General features: G+C 40.1%; 1 protein-coding gene across 1 annotated transcript in view; it reads right to left on the bottom strand.

Moving 5' to 3' along the window:
• AFF2 (ALF transcription elongation factor 2) overlaps positions 1-25,770 on the bottom strand; it is a 387,822-nt gene that overhangs the window by 327,851 nt on the left and 34,201 nt on the right. The window lies entirely within an intron of this gene.

Raw genomic sequence — 25,770 nt, 5'->3', positions numbered from 1 at the left:
CGAATTCCCTGGATCCACCGGGGCTGGACCCCGGCACAAGTCTATTATGCATCACCTGGAAAATGAGATCAATGACTTCACCTCATTCCATAATTTCGCTTCAGATATATATGAAATTGTCAGGAGTTGATTAGGATGCAAACCATCACGGAAACCTACCATTTCATTATCATTTTTATTAGTTATCATAGAATCATTTCAATTTTTGCTAAAAAACATAGATTTGAACATTTCTACCACCAATATTCTACTGAATTCTTTTGTCAGTAGTCTCTGAAATTGAAAAAAAAAACCAAAAAAGAAAAAAGCATAGGCTTTGGGGCTTCAAAGAAACAAATGGAAATACATACCTACGTATGAGTGTGGGGGGTGGTGGGAAAAACAGAGGAGTGGAGGGTGAGAGGATAGATTTTCTTACCAGGACACATTCTATATTAAAGTTTCAAAAATTTACAAAATAGTTAAATAGAACTGAAATTTTAAAATGAAAGACAGTCATATTCTGGTAGAAATCTAGGAGGGAGCTACAAACTATATGAAAGATATTTGGCAGTTTTGAGCATTAAATTCCAAAATCCTTACACATACGTGAACATGAACTCGGAAATGGCTCACATTTATATTGGCAGTTCACTAGAATTGTTGTTATTCATTATAAAAAAGAACAGCCATGTGTTCAATGGTATTTTATCCTTCAATTCTAGAGTTTGGGAATTTCATTTAGGTATTTATCATTGTGAATACCTTCAGTTCAGTTCAGTATCCAATGTTTAAAAAATCAAACTCATAGAAAAATTAAGTCACCACTTGAAGTAATTTGTGCTAATCAGGAATTAAACCTTAACATTGCTATCAAATAGTCTACATGACCCTTTGGCATACTCCGCTAGGTCCTGCCATGAAATAGGCATAACTCACTAGGTTGAGAACATTCCTAGTTTTGTTTAAATAATGCAGGAAGTAACTAGTCCACGAAGGTAATTATTAAATTCCTTTCAGCCACTGGTCACAACCCTTCCACCTCCCTTCACCCACTCTCCTGGCTGGAGTCAGCACCAGGATCTGAGTTCACCATGACCTAACAGATCACTCCACACTGCTCAGGACTGTGGTTCAGAGTCAATTGGCTTGCATTGGTTTGGACTTTAATTTGGGTTTTAACACATTTCATTTGAACTTAAGCACCTCCAGAAGTGCCTTTAGACAGAAATGTCTAACCTGGAATCCTCTTCTAATTTACGCTACTTGAATCGGAAAAGCTTATTTTTTTTTTTCAAGTACACATTTACTTCCACTTAGCCGCTGGAGTTAAGAACTGCTTTGGTTTCTAAACATGTATAATATAGATAATGCCTATGGTAAAACAGGTTCTAACAAACTCAAGGTTAAAAGAGGGCAAGGTTAGTCAAAATGAAGACATTTCCCTTTTGAGTGTATTGTACAACAAAGTGCAGCTGCAATGACCTGATTTCTACTTTACCAAATAATTACAATTGCATTTCTCAATTTAGCTACTGCGGTGCTCACTCTGGAAATTGATACTTGCTGACTGAGGGACACTTTCAAACTTAGGAGCACCACTATGACATTTTGAAAATCAAATAGGTGTGTAGGTGGCCAGGCATAGATTTGTTCTAAGTGCCTCGCCGCTGTTTTGAGTGGTTACAGGAATTTGTGCTCTGAATAGAGGGCCCAGGTTAGGAAATTGGGACTCTGGCTCATTAACAGTGTGCTTACAGGTGATCCCTTTAATCGGTCAGACTTGCTATCTCACCTTCTAAAACTGTTTTGCAGAGATGTATTCCATTTCTCACAAATGCTGTTGGGGCTCCCATGTAACGTTGCAAAAACATTCTGTATTTGAAGCCACACGTACAAATTTAAAGGTCAACCAAAAGCTTCCTTCAAAATCAAAACTATTAGATATGGCTAAACTCAAAGAAGCTGTAATTCTAAGGGCTAACTCTAACCAATTCGAAAGCCTTCTGATTAGTAAGGGGTAATTCTAGTCATTCATTGTTTTATAACAATAATGATTCTACTTTTTAAAAAGATAGCCTCCATCATGTCCTCTCAATGATGATGCTTTTACATTTTTACATGCTTTTCAGATCTAGCTTGTACATCAGTCTATCTTCATTTAAAATATTTGCACAGGCTTAAACACAGGGTAACTTCTGGGCAACTAGGTATGGGTGGAAGTAAAGTATTTCAGGCACAAATTCATTTTAATGATGAAAAGTCAACAGAAAGCAAGTTTCTCTTGGACAAGTTGCCTCGTAAGGAGAAATGCTTTAGATAGTTCCCCAAATCTCAACAGCCAGCACAAGTCAGTGATGCCAGAAAAGTGGTCTTCTGAGAGGCAACAAGCCAACTGAAAGTCTCTAACCCTTGGAAGGGCTCAAGGCTAAACGTTGACAAGGGATAAGCAAAGCATTTGGGGCTGGTGTTTTCTCAAGATGAGGGCTGAGTGGAATGAAGGTCAGCCAGGTTTGGAAACCTTCCAAACAAGAACTGCAGTTACAACTTAACAATGCAGATGGGAGAAACAGGCCCTGGATACAAACTCTAAGCTTAAAAGACATGTCTCCTACCTAACACTGGTATGAGCAAAATTAACATAAAAGTCATCCAGTGCCACTTCAGACCCTGCCCCCATCCACAAAAAAAAGTAAAATGGAAAAAAGTAATTCCATATGGGCAACTCAAAGTTCATAAACACCCCAAGTTAGAGCTCAATATGGCATTTTAACCTCAAATGTCAATCCATTCCATTAGACTGATATGGTCCTGCTAATAACACCACAGTGATTAAGAACACACATGTCACTCCGCTTGGACAGATAAAAGGGTCTGGGAAGCTCTAGCCTTGCATGCACAATTCACTTTACAGTTTAAATAGAGCTTGAACATCCATGACCTCAGTATATTTTCATATAGCCTTTTAAGAAAATTAGAGCTGGGATTCCTTCTCCCTCTGATAGAGGCGAGAAATATTCAGCTCAGACAAGGGATTTGGTATGTATGACCAATATCAGAAGACCCCAAACCTCAACTTAGATCAGCTGGATGATGGATGGTCAAGTTCTCTTCTGATCACTCCCCTCAGTTCGCCTCCAGCAAGGGTTTGGTGTGGCAAGATGCATATCCACTGTGATTCCCATCCCTCCAGAACTATTGTCCTTCTAATAATAATAACAAAAATGGAAATAATAATATCTTCTATTTCCTGAGCAGATATTCTTCAAGACAGTTTACCAAAGACCTGAGGTTTAGGAATTACGGCCTATCCAAATCACCAGCAAAAAAACTCTCTGAAATAATAGAGATAAGGATCATTTAATATAAATTTTGGATTGAAAAGTACAGAGTTAACTATTGTAAACCAAATCACCAAACCAAACCAAACGAAAAATTTTGTTTTGAAAAAGCATTTCCTTTTTCATGGAAGTGAATAAGCATGCCTTGATCTATAATGAAGATTTCAATCTTGCTATATCAGTATCCTTGCTTGAAATGCCTACCATCCTCCATCCATCCATCCATCTATCCATCCACCCACCTGTTCACCCATGCACCCAGTCACCAGCGTACAGGTATGAAATACCTACTTGGTGTCTAGTCTCAGACAAGACCTCATTGCTCTTCTCTAGTGCCTGCATTTTGCATCTTTCTCAGGAGCGGACTGGTCCAACAGCCCTTTCTTGCTCAGGTAATCTGAGAAACTCATTCACATGACTCTTGGCTGTGGCCCATGGTGGCAGGGGGCCGTTGCCACTTCCATTCAAAGGATTGTAGATGTCAGGAACAAGCTTAGCTCACAGGGTGCATGTGTGCTAAGTCTTTTCGAATAATTACTCATTTTATTTTGGACAAAATAAGTGCAAAGCAATGAAAAGCTGAATGGAAGGTCTTTTGTTTGTGTAATGAGTATTTATTCCACCAGTTTTCTTAAAATTAGGATTACATATGTTTAAGGCCTGCAATCAAAACGTTCACCATACACAAAGCCAACCTGAGTCACCTGTACGATGACCAGCTGAGTAACTTTTGATTTTAAACCCAACCACCCATTGCCACCCTTCTTTTATTCCTTCACTAAATATCATGTTTGTAAAGCTACAGAATAAGTTTATACAACAACTACAGTATGTGTCACCTGCTGCTTCTGTTCTGTTGTTACACAGGCTTTTGTGTGTATATGTGTATACATTTGGGTTTGTGTGTGTGAGTATGGGTGCTCCTACCTAGATCTTGAGGTATCCATCAGTACATCAAAACAAAAACATGCCAAACACAGATGATGGTCATGGGTATCTGTGGCAGGTATGAAAGCACAGAGCCCTCAGTAGAGGGGGAGACAAAGAGACCCCAAAACCCCATGGAGCGCATGACAATCAACATCCAAATAGAAGGCTCATTTTAGAATTTGCTTATGTTAGGAATTCAGTGTGGGATTATATTTGTTAATTTTGCCCCATATACTCATTCTCTTTTAAATATTGGGGATTCTTTTAAAGCACCAGTAGTTTGTTGACTTGGAGAAGGCAATGGCACCCCACTCCAGTAATCCTGCCTGGAAAATCCCATGGACAGAGGAGCCTAGGAGGCTGCAGTCCATGGGGTCGCTGAGGGTCGGATACGACTGAGTGACTTCACTTTCACTTTTCACTTTCATGCATTGGAGAAGGAAATGGCAACCCACTCTCCAGTGTTCTTGCCTGGAGAATCCCAGGGACAGGGGAGCCTGGTGGGCTGCTGTCTATGGGGGTCACACAGAGTCGGACACGACTGAAGTGACTTAGCAGCAGCAGTTTGTTGACTGGTGGGACTAGAAAGAGGAGAGAGAGCTCTCAGTAATATACCCTAAGTAAGCCCTAAGCCACTGCTCTCAGCATTGTGAGAAGCAGCATGTGCCTGGCACCTAGCCATGGACTCACGTGACTTCAGTGATCTAATGTGATGCCTCAATACCATGAAGTAGGAGTCACTGTCCTTGCTTTATAGATGAGGAAACTGACACTCTGAGAGCTTGAGAAACCTGCCCCAATCACAGAACTAGAGGCGATGGAGCTGCTGTTCAAATATGGCTCTACCCTCCACCATTTTCCTCCATTATACCAAAGGTCTTCATTTTGTGCACATGGATTCCTCGAAGGGTCCACAGACTGTGTTCAGAAAGTCTAACCAATGGTATACAAAACTGGGTATATCCTTTTGCCCACTTTGCTGGATGGGGTAGCTATATATTTCATCAGCTTCTCAAAATGGTCTTGCTGTTGTTGTTTAGTCGCTCCGTCAGGCCTGACTCTTTGCAACCTCAGGCCTACGACCACACAAAACGGTGAGCTACCGTGACTTCACCCTAATGCTCCATAGGGTCTGGTGCGCATGGCAATACTTCTCTAGAGCAGCCTGCACCTCCGCTTCCTCTGGCCTCCCATAGCACTCTGCACGTTCCCTGACATTTTACCTTGCTTTGTTACTTGAATATGAATCTCAGGTGCCTCGCTAGAAGTAAATTTCTGGAATGTAGGGCACAATCTTGCTTAACTTTGTCTCCCTCAAAGCCCCAGAACAGTCCTTTATACATAAATGTTCCTTGACAAAGGTCAAACAAGGTTGATTTTGTGACTGGTTTGTTATCAAAACTGTTCTTACTTCTCTTCTTGCTCTTGGGTCATCCAATTCCCCTCATCCAGAAACCTCACCTCTTTAAATCCTGCCCTGTGTTGTTGGCCAGTCTCAGGGCCTTCATCTTCAAGAAAGGCCTGCATGCAAAATGCTCTGATATCTGTACCTTGTTATCACACAACTGAATATACATGTTCTTCTGACTACTGTCTAATTGCCTCAATATACTATGGACTCATCCATTCTTCAGAAGCCTAATTAACTTATTCGGCACATGTTTAATGAGCATCTACTCTTTGCCAAGAACTCTGACTGGAATTGGCAAAAAATCCAGTCATCTCTTCTTCTAACACCTTCAGATACCTGATAAAGACTGAAATTTCATTATGCATGTAGATGTGTCTGATACATAATAAATGAATGAATAACTATCCATCTTACCTTGAGATTGCTTTTGTTCTTCCTAACAGTTCAGAAGAGGCTCATTTTATTCCTTCCATCTTTAGAAACATTGATTTACTCTGAAACTAGTGTGCTTGTTCAGGATTATGGGATTTATTAAACTTAAAAAACACTTTCTAATTAATTTATAGAGTTAATAAAGTAATGACCTTCATATTTATATTTGAAACCAGAGTCACATTCTCAGGCACTGAGAATCTTCAAATAAGCTGAAGTTACTGCCTCCTTGCCTTGGGAATGGAGATGTCAAGCTGATAATTCTGTGATCTACAACCTTGGGATTTTACATATCTAGGAAGGGAGGAGAGCAGGGGTGATGGAAACTTATTTTAAGAAGAATCAGAATAAGAAAAAGCAGTGTGGACTGTTCTAATGAAAATGTGTTTAGTTTGGCAAGGTGAGCGGGTAGTGGAGCTTCCACTCGGCATCACTAACATCTTAGCTGTCCAAGATGTTAACCCAACCAACAGAAAAACTGTGGCCATTCATCTGGGATGTTATTCCGTCAGGGCCCTTCCATTTCTCAAGAGTCTTCTTTTTCAAATACTACACAAATGAATAATTAAAGAGGAGACTGAAAATACATATTAAGAGTTTTCTTAAACCATGTTCTCAAGGCTTTTTTATCCCATTTAAATTTTAAAGGTAATTATATTGCCTAATGCCAAGAAAGTTAACACTAATTATTGCAATAAATAATGCTATACAGGTTAAATAGAAAATGCAAAGACAAAAATGCCTAATGGCTTATTCAAAACAGGAAGCACAACACTGTTATTTTGAGCTTGAAGTGCTATCTCCTCTTGATTTATGAAGATGCAATTTTTTAAAAACTTCTCTTGGTGAAGCTTCTTTTTCCCTATACCACTTGACTTTACTACAAGATTACCATTAAAAAATTAACAGTCATCTTTGCTCAGCAGTGATTAAGTGTAATTTTGGCTTGTTTTATTATACAGCTTTTATGTGTATATTGTTATATGGTTTGGAGAGAAATATATTTATGTCTACCTATGTAAATCACATAAGGAATGATGTAGCAATTAAAATCCACAAGCTAAATCTATTATTATGTTTGTTCATAATTTATCTCCAACTCAATATGTATTTTAACATGATAAAGCACTGCTATATAACACGTGGTGATTTCTAACAGCAATTTGCATTAATTCTACTTAAGAGTTGAAACAGTAATAAGAAAATGTAGAAAATGCCTTTTTATTGCGGTTTTGCCTGTGTAGAAAGCACTGGCATTCAATCTTTCAATCTTCTCAAACTGTAAAGGCTAATTTCAGGAAGATTCAATAACACACTGCAGCTGCAATTTCATTTCTTTTCTTCCCAGAAGGTGAAATGAACATATTTATGTGGTAGGGATGCTGCTTCTTTCATAAGTCAAAATACAGAAGAAGCAAGATGTTGCATTTTTCCTATGACTAATATATTTGCTGGAGTGTCCCAACTAAGGACTTTTATCCATAACTTTGAGTTGTGGAAAGTGGCCAAGTGCCACTTTGCACTTGATTATTTTTGATGCATGTGCTCTCACATGAAGTTATCATCTGTGGCTTTTAAGGACTTTCCCATTCCTGGGTGAGAAATGTGCAGCCTAAGAGCCGACTCATTTGAAAAGACCCTGATACTGGGAAAGATTGAAGGCAGGAGGAATGAACATATTTATGTGGATTGAAGGCAGGAGGAGAAGGGGATGACAGAGGATGAGATAGTTAGATGGCATCACCGACTCAATGGACACAAGTTTGAGTAAATTCCAGGAGTTGGTGATGGACAGGCAGACCTGGCATGCTGTAGTTCATGGGGTCACAAAGAGTCGGACACGACTGAGCAACTGAACTGAACTGAACTGAAAAGCCAACTAATGCAATTCTATTAAGCCAGTTGACATTGTTGGCTTTGCAGACTCCTTCCAGCATCAGGAGTCTGTAATTCTATAAATTGCACCATTGTTCTTTAAGATGTTGGTGGCTTTGTTCTTTGAACTTAATGTACTGAGTTACGAGTCTAGAGTTCAAGGCTCAGCCCTATAAGTAGTCATGGTGTGGTCTCTGCTGAGACCTCTCACACCTGCTTTCCATGTTCTTCACTGCAAAATGTGAGGCTCTCAGCTCCCAACCTCTCCATGTTTAGAATAATTTCTGAACAGGAAAGTATCAAGAAGTTATAGAGATGATTTCAAACAGTTGAGAAAAGGAGTAGATAAGCAAAATAAGGTAAATATATTATGATTAATCCTCCAGTAATTGAAAAACACAATTTTAATCCCAGTAACTATGAACTGCAAAAATGTTGTAAACTCAATTCTAGTCCTTTCTTCTGCCTCCACACCAGAAATTCATGACCTTAACTGAATGGCAATCTGCATATCCATCAAACAAAGGCAAGGAAGTGGAGCTGAACAATTTTCCAGGTAACAATTTATACAGATGGTCAGTTATAATAATCCTACACCAAGTCTACCAGGGCTTCCCTGGTGCCTCAGATGGTAATGAATTTGCCTGCAGTGCAGGAGATACAGGTTTATTCCCTGATTTGGGAAGATCCTCTGGAGAAGGGAATGGCTACCCACTCCATTATTCTTACTTGAAGAATTCCATGGACAGAGGAGCCCAGTGGGCTACAGTCCATGGGGTCACAAAGAGCTGGACACAACTGAGTGACTAACACTGTCACTTTCAAGTCTGCCCAAAACAAAAGATGTGTTTTATTACTAAAGATTATTTCTTAGAGTGGGGGGGCGGGTAGGGAGGATGGTGTAGAATTGGAAGTTAACCCCAACTCTCTATTTGAAGCAGATGCCCTGTGTAGACAGCCTGAGTCTAAAGAAAAAAAAAAACAAAAAAAAAAACTCAGGGAAGATCATAGCAAGGCCTACAGCTATCACTACAAGAGAAATGCAACTGGTAATGTGCTCATTTGACTTCCCAAAATTACAAAATACAAAACATAATTTAATATTTAATATACTCAATAACTTATAGGAAAATTCACATTTTCTGTGATTTCTAAGAAAGTATTCAGCATATTTTCCTATGCTTTCTAAAGTACTAATAAAATCTTTATGAGTTATTAATTTTAAGTGGTGAATCAAAAAAGGCCATTTATAGGAAATAAATCCTTCATTGGAACATAAGAAAATAATCATGATTTTTTCATACAAAGCTTTGAACAAGCAGCACTGTGCAAACATTAATCAAATATCATGACATTCAAAACCTATAATATCATGACAGCATGATGATAAAAGAGATAAAAGAAGAAGCTTTTCTGCTTTGCGAAGATTTGTGTGTCAAAGAAAAGAATCTTAGATAATGGTGTTTACCAGCCATTGGTTGCACTAGCCTGAAACCTGAGTCATTTGAGATCCTCTCAGTGGGCTACCTCCCAATGGCCCATTTAATTAGTTGCCAAATCTCATCAAATCAACTCTCATCTCATCAAATCTGCTTCACTGACTATTCTAAAGCCTTTGACTGTGTGGATCACAACTAACTGTAAAATTCTTCAAGAGACAGAACATCGGACTACCTTACCTGCCTCCTGAGAAATCTGTATGAAGATTTAGAAGCAACAGTTGGAACCAGACATGGAACAACAGACTGGTTCCAAATTGGGAAAGGAGTATGTCAGGGCTGTATATTGTCACCCTGCTTATGTAACTTATATGCAGAGTACACCATGCAAAATGCTGGGCTAGATGAAGCACAAGCTGGAATCAAGATTGCTAGGAGAAATAACAATAACCTCAGATATGCAAATGACACCACCCTTATGGCAGAAAGCAAAGAGGAACTAAAGAGCCTCTTGATGAAAGTGAAAGAGGAGAGAGAAAAAGCTGGCTTAAAGCTCAACATTCAAAAAATTAAAATCATGGCATCCGGTCCCATCACTTCATGGCAAACAGATTGGGAAACAATGGAAACAGTGAGGGACTTTATTTTCCTGGGCTCCAAAATCACTGTAGATGGTGACTGCAACCGTGAAATTAAAAGACGCTTGCTCCTTGGAAGAAAAGCTATGAGCAACCTAGACGGCAGATTAAAAAGCAGAAACAATACTTTGCCAACAAAGGTCTATCTAGTCAAAGCTATGGTTTTTCCAGTAGCCATATACGGATGTGAGAGTTGGACCATAAAGAAGGCTGAGCACAGAATTGATGCTTTTCAACTGTGGTGTTGGAGAAGACACTTGAGACTCCCTTGGACTGCAAGGAGATCCAACCAATCAATCCTAAAGGAAATCAGTCCTGAATTTCATTGGAAGGACTGATGCTGAAGCTGAAACTCCAATCCTTTGGCCACCTGATGCGAAGAACAGACTCACTGGAAAAGACCCTGATGCTGGGAAAGATTGAAGGCAGGAGGAGAAGGGGACAACAGAGGATGAGATGGTTGGATAGCATCACCGACTCAACGGACATGAGTCTGAGCAAGCTCTGGGAGTTGGTGATGGACAGGAAAGCCTGCTGCATTCCATTGGGTTGCAAAGAGTCAGACAGGATTGAGTGACTGAACTGAAACTGAATTAGTCATCAAATCTCATCAAATCAACCTTTAAAATCTATCTCAGGGCTTCCCTAGTGGTCCAGTGGTTAAGAATCCACCTTTCAGTGCAGGGATACAAGTTTGATTCCTGGTTGGGGAGCTAAGATCCCACATGCCTTGCCCACATGCCTCATGGTTAAAGAAACAAAACATAAAACAGAAACAATATTGCAGCAAATTCAATAAAGACTTTAAAAATGGTTCACACTAAAAAAAAATCTATCTCAAAATTGGCTCTAATTCAAACTGCTAGAATTTCTGGCCTGGAATATTTCAACAGCCTGCTCAGTGTCTTTCTTCCTCAAACCTTACAAGCCCTATCACACCCCCTTCCCCCATTCCCCAGCCAATCCCCCCACCAGCGTGACTTTTCTAAAACATTATCTGCTGTACTTGTAGCATTCAAAGTCTCCTCCTCACCTAGAGCTGACATCAAGATCCTGATCTTCCCAAGCAATATCCCCTCCTAACTCCCCAAACACAGCAGATTGTTTTGTGTCTCATGAATCCCAGGAGTCAATGGGCCCACTTATAACTTGATGTGGGCTTACATGGTAGGAAATGCCCGTACAGCCACTTCTTCACCAAGAGAATTTCTAATCACACTGCAAGTTACTTCCTCTTTTAAGAAGCTTTCCTGAACATTTCACATACCCTTAGTCGCTCTCTCTTCTCCCAAAGAATACTGAACAATCATCTATTAATATTATATTTCACTGTGATTTTTCTGCTTTTGTGTCCATATTCCCTGACTTAAGCTACTTAAGATCAAGCAACATGCCTTCAGCATTTCAGTCTTCTAGCTCTTAGCACAGTGGGAGGAACACAATGAATAAATCAAATCAATCAATAAAAGACGATATGAGGTCTTACAGGCATTCTCTTCTAATGGGTCTTTCCAACAATAGATAAAATAATATTTTCAGATTTAAATCATCCCAATTCATAACATCAGGCTGAATGTAAACAACTTGAAATATTACACTGTTATTTATATGTTTGTCCTTGGGCCAGGTTTTGGACTTGTATATCCAACAAAACTATTTTCTTTGACACTTATTTTAAGTGGATTGTGGATTCAGACTTAGCTCTCTCATATGGGTCCTTTTTACCCATCAATCTTGCCTGGGAAGGGATATTACATCTTTCCATTTTCCCGAGGATCCTGAGGCCACATTTGTTCAAATATGTATCATAGAGCCACAGAGAGATTGTTTTGGTGTCTCAATACAAAGGAAAGACCATGTGACAAGACTCCACTCAGAGGAGCAACCAGGTCTTCATTCCCAGGTGTCCAGGAAGGCATATCTGGATGTCCCTTGGGAAGCCAGCTTTCCCAGTAAGTTTGCATCAAGACCTGAATGAACAGGAGATGATGACAGTCAGAGGAAGGTCTGCCATAAACCCAGGGTCATCTCCTTAACCAGTTTCAGAAGTCTTCAGTCCCATTGTAGCCTATGTGAATGATGACGCCTAAAACTGCAAGATGGCAGCTACTTCTCCCTTTGCAAACCTAGTTAATGAAATTGCAACACAGCTGTAACATTCTTCAATGATACAGTCTTTAAGCAGTGGGCTATCAGATCCATTCATTTGGCTAAGATACGATATCTTTTTTTTTTTTCCCATGCATGAAGATTTTGCTCAACCTCATTTCACCTTTGAAACCTCAACAGAATAGAGCCTTTCCTCCATTATTTCTTCATTCCAAGTCACCTCAAAACTTGGATACTGTACTGCCTTGGAGGCTGGGCAAAAACTTCACAAAGTACCAAGAAAGCCATCATTCTCTAGCCTTCTCCTCCCAGAATTCCACTGGCTTTCTGTGGTTCCCCTAGAGAGACACACAGACAATGGCACATGTATATGTACACATGCATACACAATACCCCACATGCCAGTTACAAAGAGTCTAAGAGGCTTCCACAAACCATCAACCTTTCCACTCCATTTAATCCAAATTCTCAGGCTCTGCCAGAGGACTTGCTATTCCTAGAAACTTGGAAATCCCTCCCACCCCACATCCAAGTCAAATAAGAGATTCCAGAATCTTAATTGTGTTTACACTAGGTTCTTTTCCCTAGACAAAATGACAGGATCAGCTTCCTTTTAGTGGTTATCTCTGAGATCATCTCTGTATCCTGTGATTCTGAGCCCAGACTGGGCACACAAATGGTCCCCTGCCCTAGGAGCTGAGCCACTCCAATTATAAGAAAGCAAAAGACCGAATGCCCTTCATCCCACGAGTCAATAAGGAAAGAGAATCCCCTCGAACAGAGATGTGATTTGTGGTGTGAAGACTATTTATAATCCTGAGTATCAAGCCTTCTCCTCCATCTGCTTGTAAGTCTGAGGGAGCCTGTCTTCCACTGGCAGGTCCTACCTCCACTATTGACACACCTCTCTTGACTCTAGGATTCTGCAAGTTGCACAACTGACCTTCCTCACCTCTCTACTCAAAGCCATCTTCCTATTGATGACAAGTAGAGCAAACCAACGTTTTTTGTTGGAAGCTTTGTCTTGATCTAGGCCACAAGTCAGCACACTGCATTGCAAGTCACATGCAGCCAACCACATGTGTGTGTTTTTTTTTTTTTTTAGTATGGCTCACAGGCTAAGAATGGTTTCTACACTGCAAGATGGTTGAAAGAAATCAAAAGAATGTTTTGTGACACATGAAAATAGAGGATATTTGAGTTTTGCTATTCACATATAAAATTTTATTGGCATATAGCCTTTCCCTTTCACTGACGTATTGTCTATGGCTGTTCCCATGCTACAGTGACACAGTTGAGGATCTGCCTCAGACTGTATGGCCTACATGAGTGAAAATATTTACTTCATGGGAAAAAAAATTGCCCACCTAAGCTCAAGTTCATAATCAAGGCAACTGCACTGATAAATTATTTTTTTCTCTATTACTTAATTAGAAAGAAACATTATAGTTACTATTCTAAAGGATTTTTAGAAGTCACTTCTCCACAATTGCATTTAACAGTTTATCCACAGTCAAATTTAAGAGCTTAAAGAGAATCTGGCTCAGAATCTTTGAGGAATAAACCTAATTTTAGTTGTGAGATTGTGGAAGCCCACCTCCCTCTTGTGGACTGGCTAAGGTTTTTCATAAATAACTCTGCTGGCCCCCCTCCATCTTCAGTCTGGGAAATGTGAAGGATTACAGTTCTCATAGTGGGTTGACTGATGGCCCCCTACAACTCATGTCTACCTAGAACTTCAGACTGTAACACTATTTGGAAATATGAGCTTTGCAGATGTAATTAGTTAAGGATCTAGACATGAGGTCATCTTGGATACAGAGTGGGCCCTACAGCCAATTACTGATGCCCTTATAAGAAAAGGAGAGGGCACAGAGAGACATACAGAGAAGAAGGCCATGTGGAGACAAAGGCGGAGAGTGGAATGATGTGGCTACAAGCCAAGGAATGCCTGGGGCCACCAGAAACTGGAAGAGGCTAGGAAGGATCCTGTTCTAGAACCTTTGGAGAGTGCTCAACCCTGCCAATATCTTTTTGGATTTCTAGCCTCCATAACTGTGAAAGGATAACTTCTGGTGTTTTAACCTCCCCAGTTTATGATACTTTTGTTACACCACGTATGGAAAACTAATGTTGCATTGGCCAAATGTTCATTTGCATTTTTCTAACATCCTCTGGAAAATCCTGAATAAACTTTTTGGCCAACCCAATATATCTCCCATTTCCAGAATATAGTAAAAATTTCAAAGACCTTTCAAAACTATTTAGTTCATGGATTCTCAGTGATTTTCTGAGTAGGCGGTCTATGGATTCCCTGTCCTCTTTTGCTAAGGTACAGGGAGACTTACCTATTCAACATGTAGATAAAGGCAAGGGAGCCTTCCCGTTCCTTGCTGACTACTCTTGGAATTCAATGATCTGTAAGTTTTTCCCATTACTGTACTCAGGCAAGGGCTCAAACATTTGAGATACATCTTGTTCCTCCTATAACAATTATTTACATGCCCACTTTTAATTGATCCCTCATTCACATCTAAGGTTTATCTAGAATATAGTTGTTTCAGCTGCAGAAATCCAGATTTTAGCTCTGTTGTCTGAGCATTCTGCTAAAATTATCCTACCAAATAGACAAAAAACAAAACTTTATGAACCAAGAAAAGGTCCTCTAACAAGTTGTGTCATATGTTACTCATTGAGGAATATTGTAAAAACACTACTTCTCACCATATTTGTAAATCAAAAACACATGAGTGTAACCTGTACTACCACAGGGAAAATTGCTCTGTTGGAAGGTTTGGCCCCTGACTTTTGAAATATAAACCCATCAGGGGAATTTCAACTTAAGCTGGATTCAGCTCATTATTCTCTGGCCCCTCATGTGCCATTAGAGAAGCTAATTTTAGAAAATTAATCCATACATATAAAGTAGCACACTGGACACCAAATAGCATCGTGGAGATGGCACTAGTGACCTGGGTTCTTGTCCCAGCATTGCCATTTGCTGACTGAGTGATTTTATGTTAGTAACCCTTGGTCTCTCTGAGTCTACATGTCTGCCCTTGTGAAAAAAGAATGATGATAATCCCAGGCTCTGTGAGAATCTTGTCAAAGTAAGATGGATGGGGTTTGGGGAAATGGGGAGATATTGGTAAAGGGGTACAAGGTTTCAGTGATGCTGGATGAATAAATTCTAGAGACAATATACAGCATGGTAGATCTAGTTAATAATACCATATTGTACACTTGAAATTTGCTAAGAAGGTAGATCTTAAGTATTCTCACCACGCATGCACCCACCCACCCACCCACCCACCCACACACACACACACACACACACACACACACACACAAAATGGTAGCTGTGTGAGGTGATGAATATGTTCATTAGCATTATTGTAGAGGTTATTTTACAATGTTTATGTATATCAAAACATCAAGCTGTACACCGTAAACATGTACAATTGTTAGTTGTCAACTATACCTCAATAAAGCTAGAAAAAATTATATGAAAACGACTGTAAACTCTAAGTATAAAAGGCAATAGATTTTTGTCTATTATTTTGTCTAATATTGTCACCTGTATTATAAACTCTATTCAGTAACCAAAGCATAGCACTTTTTTAAAAGATAGTTAATTAAAGATCATTTGCTTTCATGCCAATTAAAAAATGCTTAAGAGACTTACAATAGCCATAAAGACTTTTATAACTCCTCTATAAAACCCTTCACATTCTCTATTTGGCATGAATCAATATGGTTATCTACCTGTCAATTTTTCTTATTCTTGAACACAGAATGTGAGCAGTCTGTTTTTTATGACTGACTCAGAATGTACTAAGCTAATCGATATATCCAGTGATAACAGGATGATTTGGAACACACGGAACAAAAGCTTATCACTTTACTGCATACTGAATCTGTCAAAATATTTTCCTAGAAGTAATGTGAAAATAGAAGTTCTCCATCTTTCATTATGTTAGTGGGTGGTGACAAAAGGATTAGGAGGCTATTTCCTGAGTTCACAGCTTGGTGTTTTCCAGTGAAATGCAGCCTATACTTGTTTTATTATTTTTTTTCTTTAAAAAAATGAGTTGAAATATACTAATAATCCAGGAGGAATTGGCATCCAACCCCAAAAGAAGATCCAATTCGTGTTTGCCTGTATTGGCAAAGACTTCAAAATCTCCCAAGTGTTCTGAAGGATGGTAGTGAGTGGCAGGCAGGCAGGCCTCACACCCTCCATGTCATTCTGAGGCACATGCTCTTAGAGGGTAGGCAGGAGGGAGGCAATGGATGAAGGAAATTTACAAACAAGGTGGCCTTCACCTTAACCACAAAGGAGAAGCACATCCTAAGAGATGTATGGCTAGAAGAAACCTCACAGATGGGCTAATCTAAACACCCCCAATAACAAGAGGCCTACACTGGTAAAATCACTCAAGTTCACCAAGCAAGTCCAGGCTAGAAGTGGAACCACAACTCAGCAGACCTCATTCAAACTATACTTTGTGATACACCACACATTCATAAACATAAGACTTACTTCCAGTTAGCTCACAAAGAATTAATAAAAGTACTAATAAATCATGATGTTTTATCATTATTAGTGATGATTTAAATTGGCATAGTATAAAAATTAAAGGTTTTTTTCAGATTAAGAATAAATCAAACTTTCCAACTGGAAAAAAAATGTTCAAAGTGACAAGGGATTCACAAGCACAGAACTCCAAGATCATTGCATTGAACCAAATCATTGAAATTAATTTTTAAAAAATAGAATGTTGAAATAGCTAACTTGGTTCTGGGATGCTGATGGTGGAGTCAGTTACATACAGCCTTAGAAAAGAAATATATATATATATATATATATATATATGCACTAAAGAACAGGACTTGAGGAAATGAGAAGGAAAAAAAAAAAGAGCTAGGTATTTACATAATCTTTAGGAAGCCAAAGTTGAGCTCTCTTCCTGAGTTAGGCTAGAGAGAACGAAGGGAGATGGGCTAACAGAGGACAAGGGAGAAGAGGGTTTACACCAACCATTTCAGCACGACTTCAGAGCATCCAGAGAGCATGTGAGGAAACCGATGCCCACACAACAAGAAATGTGATGTGCTTTCGGCTAATGGAATGGAGAACACAGTAGCTCAGAAATTACTGCTCAAGTCGGTGACTTACTGGCCTGAGAGTTCCTAGGTCAGCCTCCATGAAGCCACTGGGAAAATGGAGCTTCAAGTCCAGCATCATAGTCTGGATGCCACATCGCCCAGGCATTCAAGACATTACCAACTCTGGTTTGTTCAGCTCTGTTTCACTCTGGTCCCAACCTGCAGTTGCATGTTCTTGCATTTTTTTTTTACCTGCAAGTCTCTCCACCCATCACTCATTTGCATACATGTGAAAAATCTGTATGCAGTCAGGAAGCAACAGTTAGAACTGGACATGGAACAACAGACTGGTTCCAAATAGGAAAAGGAGTACATCAAGGCTATACATTGTCACCCTGCTTATTTCACTTATATGCAGAGTACATCATGAGAAACGCTGAGCTGGAAGAAACACAAGCTGGAATCAAGATTGCCAGGAGAAGTATCAATAACTTCAGATATGCAGATGACACCACCCTTATGGCAGAAAGTGAAGAGGAGCTAAAAAGCCTCTTGATGAAAGTGAAAGAGGAGAGTGAAAAGATTGGCTTAAAGCTCAACATTCAGAAAACGAAGATCATGACATCAGGTCCCATCACTTCATGGCAAATAGATGGGGAAACAGTAGAAACAGTGGCTGACTTTATTTTGGGGGGCTCCAAAATCACTGCAGATGGTGATTGCAGCCATGAAATTAAAAGACGCTTACTCCTTGGAAGGAAAGTTATGACCAACTTAGATAGCATATTCAAAAGCAGAGACATTACTTTGCCGACTAAGGTCCGTCTAGTCAAGGCTATGGTTTTTCCTGTGGTCATGTATGGATGTGAGAGTTGGACTGTGAAGAAGGCTGAGCACCGAAGAATTGATGCTTTTGAACTGTGGTGTTGGAGAAGACTCTTGAGAGTCCCCTGGACTGCAAGGAGATCAGCCCTGGGATTTCTTTGGAAGGAATGATGCTAAAGCTGAAACTCCAGTACTTTGGCCACCTCATCCGAAGACTTGACTCATTGGAAAAGACTCTGATGCTGGGAGGGATTGGGGGCAGGAGGAGAAGGGGACGACAGAGGATGAGATGGCTGGATGGCATCACTGACTTGATGGACGTAAGTCTGAGTGAATTCCAGGAGTTGGTGATGGACAGGGAGTCCTGGCGTGCTGCAATTCATGGGGTCACAGAGAGTCGGACACGACTGAGCAACTGAACTGACTGAACTGAACTGAACTGTTCTGCCCTCCAGATCCCTCTTCACCTATTGTGATTCCACCCAGTATTCAAGGTCAAGTTCAAAATCTATCTTGCTTTGTAAATTTGTATCATCTTTTTAGATTTCGCATATAAGTGATATCATATGATACTTGTCTTACTGTTTGACTTCATTAAAAAAAAACAGACTCACAGACTTTGAAAACATTTATGGTTACCAAAGGGGAAAGGGGAGTAAGGAAAACTTAGGATATTGGTATTACCATATAGACACTGCTGCTGCTGCTGCGTCGCTTCAATCATGTCTGACTCTGTGCGACCCCATAGATGGCAGCCCACCAGGCTCCTCCGTCCCTGGGAATCTCCAGGCAAGAACACTGGAGTGAGTTGCCATTTCCTTCTCCAATGCATGAAAGTGAAAAGTGAAAGTGAAGTCGCTCAGTCGTGTCCAACTCTTCATGACCTCATGGACTGCAGCCTACCAGGCTCCTCCATCCATGGGATTTTCCAAGAAAGAGTACTGGAGTGGGTTGCCATTGCCTTCTCCACATATAGATACTACTATGGAGAACAGTGTGGAGATTCCTTAAAAAACTGGAAATAGAACTGCCTTATGACCCAGCAATCCCACTGCTGGGCATACACACCAAGGAAACCAGAACTGAAAGAGACACGTGTACCCCAATGTTCATCACAGCACTGTTTATAATAGCCAGGACATGAAAGCAACTTGGATGTCCATCAGCGGATGAATAGATAAGAAAGCTGTGGTACATATACACAATGGAGTATTACTCAGCCATTAAAAAGAATACATTTGAATCCGTTCTAGTGAGGTGGATGAAACTGGAGCCGATTATACAGAGTGAAGTAAGCCAGAAAGAAAAACACCAATACAGTATACTAACACATATATATGGAATTTAGAAAGATGGTAACAATAACACTGTACGCAAGACAGGGTATAGAACAGACTTTTGGAGCCTGTGGGAGAGTGAGAGGGTGGGATAATTTGGGAGAATGGCATTGAAACCTGTATAATATCATGTAAGAAATGAATCGCCAGTCTAGGTTCGGTGCAGGATACAGGATGCTTGGGGCTGGTGCACTGGGATGACCCAGAGAGATGGTATGGGGAGAGAGGTGGGAGGGGGGTTCAGGATTGGGAACTCATGTACACCTGTGGCAGATTCATGTTGATGTATGGCAAAATCAATACAGTATTGTAAAGTAAAATAAAGTAAAATTTAAAAAAATAAATAATAAATAAAAACAAAAAAATAAAAATAGATAATCCACAAGGACTTACTGTATAGCAAGCTCTACTCAATATTCTGTTATAGGAATATAAGGAAAAGAATCTGTAAAAGAATAGATATATGTATATGTAGAACTGAATCACTTTGCTGTACACCTGAAACTAACACAACATTGTAAATCAACTATACTCCAATATAAAATAAAAAAAAATTAAATTAAAACCTCTATCTTGCATTCCATCTCTGTGAAACCTTCCAGGGTTACTTCTATGCATTACTTTCTGGTGAGACAGCTTTATGATTGTGAGGAGGGTCTCAGCCACCCTCCCCAAAACACCTTTTTGAATCATTGAAATATGACAATCTTACTTAAATCCTCTCCTAGCAGCCTTGACCTCTACATCACAAAGAGTGTGAGGCTCCAAGTCCTACTTCCATTATTGACTATTCTTTTCGGATGATCAGTGAAGGCCACTTCATTCAGCTTAGGGGGACAATAAAGTTGAGACAGGGGCAGATAAAAAGATAAAAAGGAATTTTAATCCCAATGAGATCAAGAAATTGGAAGAGTTAGTCCAAAGCATAAAGAAAAAGCAACCACTAGATAATGGACTGGCAGAGAATATACAAAGCTTTCTGATTCCTATACTTCAATGGAATAAATCTGAAGGTCAAAGTCTCTGCTGGCACCCTTGAAATGTGAGGCCTTTCCAAGGTGTCTCCATTTTTTACCAATGAGGTGGGAATTACACCAGTTACAGTCTTAGACTGAATACTATCTTATTTCCATAAGAACGGGCAAAGAAATAAATTCGCAATGTATATCAAGTAAAGAAATGCTGAGCATAGCTTGCACACAGCAGCTGAATGGCCTTCCATTCTTTGAAGGACCTGCCTCAGTGGTTTCTGTGTAGCTGCTCGAATGCAACCAGTACACGAATGGTAAGTTCCCAGCATTCTCTTTTGTTCTCACATGAGGGACCTGAGCTTCCTATTCACTTATAATAAATAAAGCTAATTACACCCCAGTGTTCACTGCATCTGATATAAAACAAAGCAAGCGCAGTCACAACTGTGAACAATAACTTTTCAGCTGGTTGACAAAGCTAGCCACTAAAATAAGCTAAAGCCAAATCCCACTATTCGTATCAGTTTCATTCAACTTTTCTAAAGTCTTCTAATTTGGAGGCAATTGGAGCCTCAGATAGTTTTAGGTCACAGACAAGAGCACCTTGGAAGGCAAATGATCCTTTATGGTGATGACACTACACATTCTTACTGTACTTCTGAAAGCCATTGAGCTAGGATGAAAATGCTTAATATGTCACTGATCCTTCCATTTGCATGGAATTATTTACTTCCCAAAAGATACTAATAACACATTGTACCAAAATGCAAAACTCTCTACACCAGAATTTTTTTTAATCCTAATGAAAAAATAAGCAAAACATCTGTAATGAAACCAGGCATAACATTACATTTATTAGCAAATTCATTTCCTAATAAAACACCACCTGCGAGCAACCCTCAGTTTCCATTTGATATAAATAGGTCTTTTACTATTTTCAGATGCAGTTCTCCAAAAATTCTTCTAAGTGCAACTGCAGAACAGTTTTTTTTTTTCTTTTGGTTGCTTGAAATGATAATAGATTGTTTTTAAATATGTCATTTGTTTAAAAAGCATGATTCAATTGAAATGCTGACCTTTGGCAATAAAGTGGGTTGGATTTTATTAATATTTATTAATATTATTATTATCAATACAGAAATTATAAGAAGGAAGGTAACTTTAAAGGATGGAAACTAAAATGTCCCCACTATGTAAATAAGCATAGACACAGCAACAAATATGAGCACACACACATGTACATTTAATTCCAGTAATCGTTTCTGGTCTCTCAACACACTAATATCATCATATCTGCTTATTTGTATATCTTAGAATGTCTCTTTTTCCTGATTATTCAACCCCTTACTCCACCCAAATGCACTTCACAAACACACGTCAGCCTCCTATCCCTCAAGCCAGGGGAAGAGCTAGGAAAACTCAAAGAAATATCATGACCTCGCTATGGACAAGCTTTTCCAGTAATAATTCAAAATAATGCTACAAGTCATCGAAGATGGCTACTTTGACTAGGGACTCAGAATCTCATGCTTGGAACTCTTGGCGCCAGGAACTGGGGCTGAATTCTGATGGAAAGTGCTTTTGAAAAGTGCATCAAGATTTAATAGGATGAATTTCCAGACTTGGTCAGAGTTTTAGCCACATCAATTCCATTAGGTTCAAAGCTCCATAAGGCCCCACCCTGTCTATATTGCTGCCCAAGTTTTAATCTACACCCTTCTAAATTGTCTCTTAGGCTAGCTAACTTCTCATTCCCTTTCTGCCTATTTTTGGTTTCCACACTGCCCTTGAAGCCTGTATATTCTCCTAACCTTAGGGGCTCAAGCTTTTCTCCAGCCCTCCCTCAAGTCCTTCCTAGAGACCCATATTTTATGATAAGTACTTCCTTCACTTATCTCTTATCATGACTTCATTGCACCTGACACATTTTTCAGGCAAGTCTCTACCATAGTCTGTTTGTACTATCACCAAACGCTACGTGCACACAGGCTGCTCCTGGGTCATCATCTCTAGAGCTGATGACAGCTCAGACTGGAAATATACATCTAGTTGGTGTACCTGAGCACTGAGCGAAAGCACTGGGTTTCTTCCATATCTGAGACAACTGTGTTCTGAATGTGTAAGAGAGAAGATTACACTGGAGTGGATCTCACTGGTTCTGTGACCTCTCATTCTGTCAATGAGGTGTTGATACATGCTGCCAGATCTCTTGATGGGCCAGTGCTGTTATTTCCAAACTAGTCCTTAGTCATGGAACTGCCATGTAAAGAGGGACCAGCAGCAGATACCAGGACAAAAGAAGAAGCAAGAATGATGGCCCAGCCTCCCATTAGATGCCCCTTCTTTCAAAGTAGGTTGCTTTCTGCCTTTTAAGTATCACACTCCTGTATTAAGTCATCCAGGAAAATGAAGATTAGTATTTCCAAATGACCGTGCAGGACAAGAGCAAAGTAAGGCACAGGCAGACTGGGTAAAACTAAGGAAATATATCTGAGGATGGATTTTCTAGCGATGGTTTACATTTGTTCACATATTTGATTAACACTGTGGTTTAGAAAATGTAATCAAGTAACTTATTTTTTAAGTTCATTCATTCAACAAACATTTATTGAGTATCTACTATGTGTCAGGCGTTTGCTAGGCACTTGGGATACAGAAAAGAAATGAGACATTCCTTGTCCTCAGGGAGCTCACAGTCTAATAGAAGAGACAGACACATAAATGAATAACTACAATACAATGACCGAAGGGCCAAAGTGTATAGAAGGCGCTTGGGTGAGCCCAGAGAAAGAAGCTTGTCCTTAAGCCTGGTGGCATCAGTGAAGCATTTATGGAGAGAGTGATGACCGAGTATATTTGAAGGAGAAATAAGACTTCACTGGGAAGATTGAGGAGCAAAGGGAAAGACAGTCTAGGTTGAGTAGAGAGCAAGCACAAAAGCAAGGAAGTGTGACAAAGCATGATATGATGGGGAGCCACAAGTCGCCCTGCATGGCCAAAATCTCATCTTCATATGACAAAGCGGTGAGATATGAGGTCAGGTAAGGAGTATGAAATCACAGAGTGAAGAGCACTGAATGTGGGACTAAGAAATTGGACTTTTTCCTGGAAACAATGAGAAGACATGGAAGATTCCAAGGGAGGGAGTGACATGGTCAGATCTTCCCATCAGATCAGCCTAAATGGAGGATGGTTTGAAAGAGAAGTGAGACTAGAGGGGGGGACACCAGACAGGAGGTGGCCTAGGCCAGAGATACTCACAGGAGCTTGGAAGGCAGTGAGGGTGAGGAGGTGACAGACTGGACAGATACTTGACAAGATGTGATGAGGGATGAGAAAGCCTTCCTCAGAGATCAATGCAAGGAAATAGAAGAAAACAATAGAATGGGAAAGACTAGAGATCTCTTCAAGAAAATTAGAGATACCAAGGGAACATTTCACGCAAAGATGGGCTCAATAAAGGACAGAAACGGTATGGACCTAACAGAAGATATTAAGAAGAGGTGGCAAGTATACACAGAAGAACCGAATAGAAAAGATCTTCACGACCCAGATAATCATGATGGTGTGATCATTCAACTAAGCCAGACATCCTGGAATGTGAAGTCAAGTGGGCCTTAGAAAGCATCACTATGAACAAAGCTAGTGGAGGTGATGGAATTCCAGTTGAGCTGTTTCAAATCCTAAAAGATGATGCTGTGAAAGTGCTGCACTCAATATGCCAGCAAATTTGGAAAACTCAGCAGTGGCCATAGGACTGGAAAAGGTCAGTTTTCATTCCAATCCCTAAGAAAAGCAATGCCAAAGAATGCTCAAACTACTGCACAATTGCACTCATCTCACACGCTAGTAAAGTAATGCTCAAAATTCTCCAAGCCAGGCTTCAGCAAGACGTGAACCATGAACTTCCAGATGTTCAAGCTGGTTTTACAAAAGGCAGAGGAACCAGAGATCAAATTGCCAACATCCGCTGGATCATCGAAAAAGCAAGAAAGTTCCAGAAAAGCATCTACTTCTGCTTTATTGACTGTGCCAAAGCCTTTGACTGTGTGGATCACAATAAACTGTGGAAAATTTTGAAACAGATGGGAATACCAGACCACCTGACCTGCCTCTTGAGAAATCTGTATGCAGGTCAGGAAGCAACAGTTAGAACTGGACATGGAACAATAGACTGGTTCCAAATAGGAAAAGGAGTACGTCAAGGCTGTATATTGTCACCCTGCTTATTTAACTTATATGCAGAGTATATCATGAGAAATGCTGGGCTGGATGAAGCACAAGCTAGAATCAAGATTGCTGGGAGAAATATCAATAACCTCAGATATGCAGATGACACCACCCTTATGGCAGAAAGTGAAGAAAAACTAAAGAGTCTCTTGATGAAAGTGAAAGAGGAGAGTGAAAAAGTTGGCTTAAAGCTCAACATTCAGAAAACTAAGATCATGGCATCTGGTCCCATCACTTCATAGGAAATAGATGGGGAAATAGTGTCAGACTTTATTATTTTGGGCTCCAAAATCACTACAGATAGTGACTGCAGCCATGAAATTAAAAGACGTTTACTCCTTGGAAGGAAAGTTATGACCAATCTAGACAGCACATTAAAAAGCAGAGACATTACTTTGCCAACAAAGGTCTGTCTAGTCAAGGCTATGGTGTTTCCAGTAGTCATGTATGGATGTGAGAGCTGGACTATAAAGAAAGCTGAGCACCAAAGAATTGATGCTTTTCAACTGTGGTGCTGGAGAAGACTCTTAAGAGTTCCTTGGACTGCAAGGAGATACAACCAGTCTATCCTAAAGGAGATCAGTCCTGGGTGTTCATTGGAAAGACTGATGCTGAAGCTGAAACTCCAATACTTTGGCCACCTGATGAGAAGAACTGACTCATTGGAAAAGACCCTGATGCTGGGAAAGACTGAAGACAAGAGGAGAAAGGGACGACAGAGGATGAGATGGCTGGATGGCATCACCGACTCAATGAACATGAGTTTGAGTAAACTCCAGGAGTTGGTAATGGACAGGGAGGCCTGGCATGCTGCAGTTCATGGGGTCGCAGAGTCAGACATGACTGAGCGACTGAACTGAACTAACTGAACTGATGAGGGATGATGATACAAACAGCAGAACTGTCTGAGAAATGAAACAATACTCTAAACATTCATCCAGAAAATACAGCCAACAGTCCCAGTCCTCCCTCCCCTTGGGTGCCCATCATCCCATGCAATCAGCACATCTGCTGAGCATGGATAAAGGAAGAAGAGCTGGAGGGCACATAGGGTCAGACTTCTCTAATTCAGACACCACTAACTTGGACTCTGCGACAAATCAGACACACTGTGACTCTTAGAGAGTGAGAATTTCAACCTACT

This window comes from Capricornis sumatraensis, chromosome X (assembly GCF_032405125.1).
Source record: "Capricornis sumatraensis isolate serow.1 chromosome X, serow.2, whole genome shotgun sequence".
NCBI lineage: Eukaryota > Metazoa > Chordata > Mammalia > Artiodactyla > Bovidae > Capricornis > Capricornis sumatraensis.
This window is presented reverse-complemented; position numbering and strand designations above follow the sequence as displayed.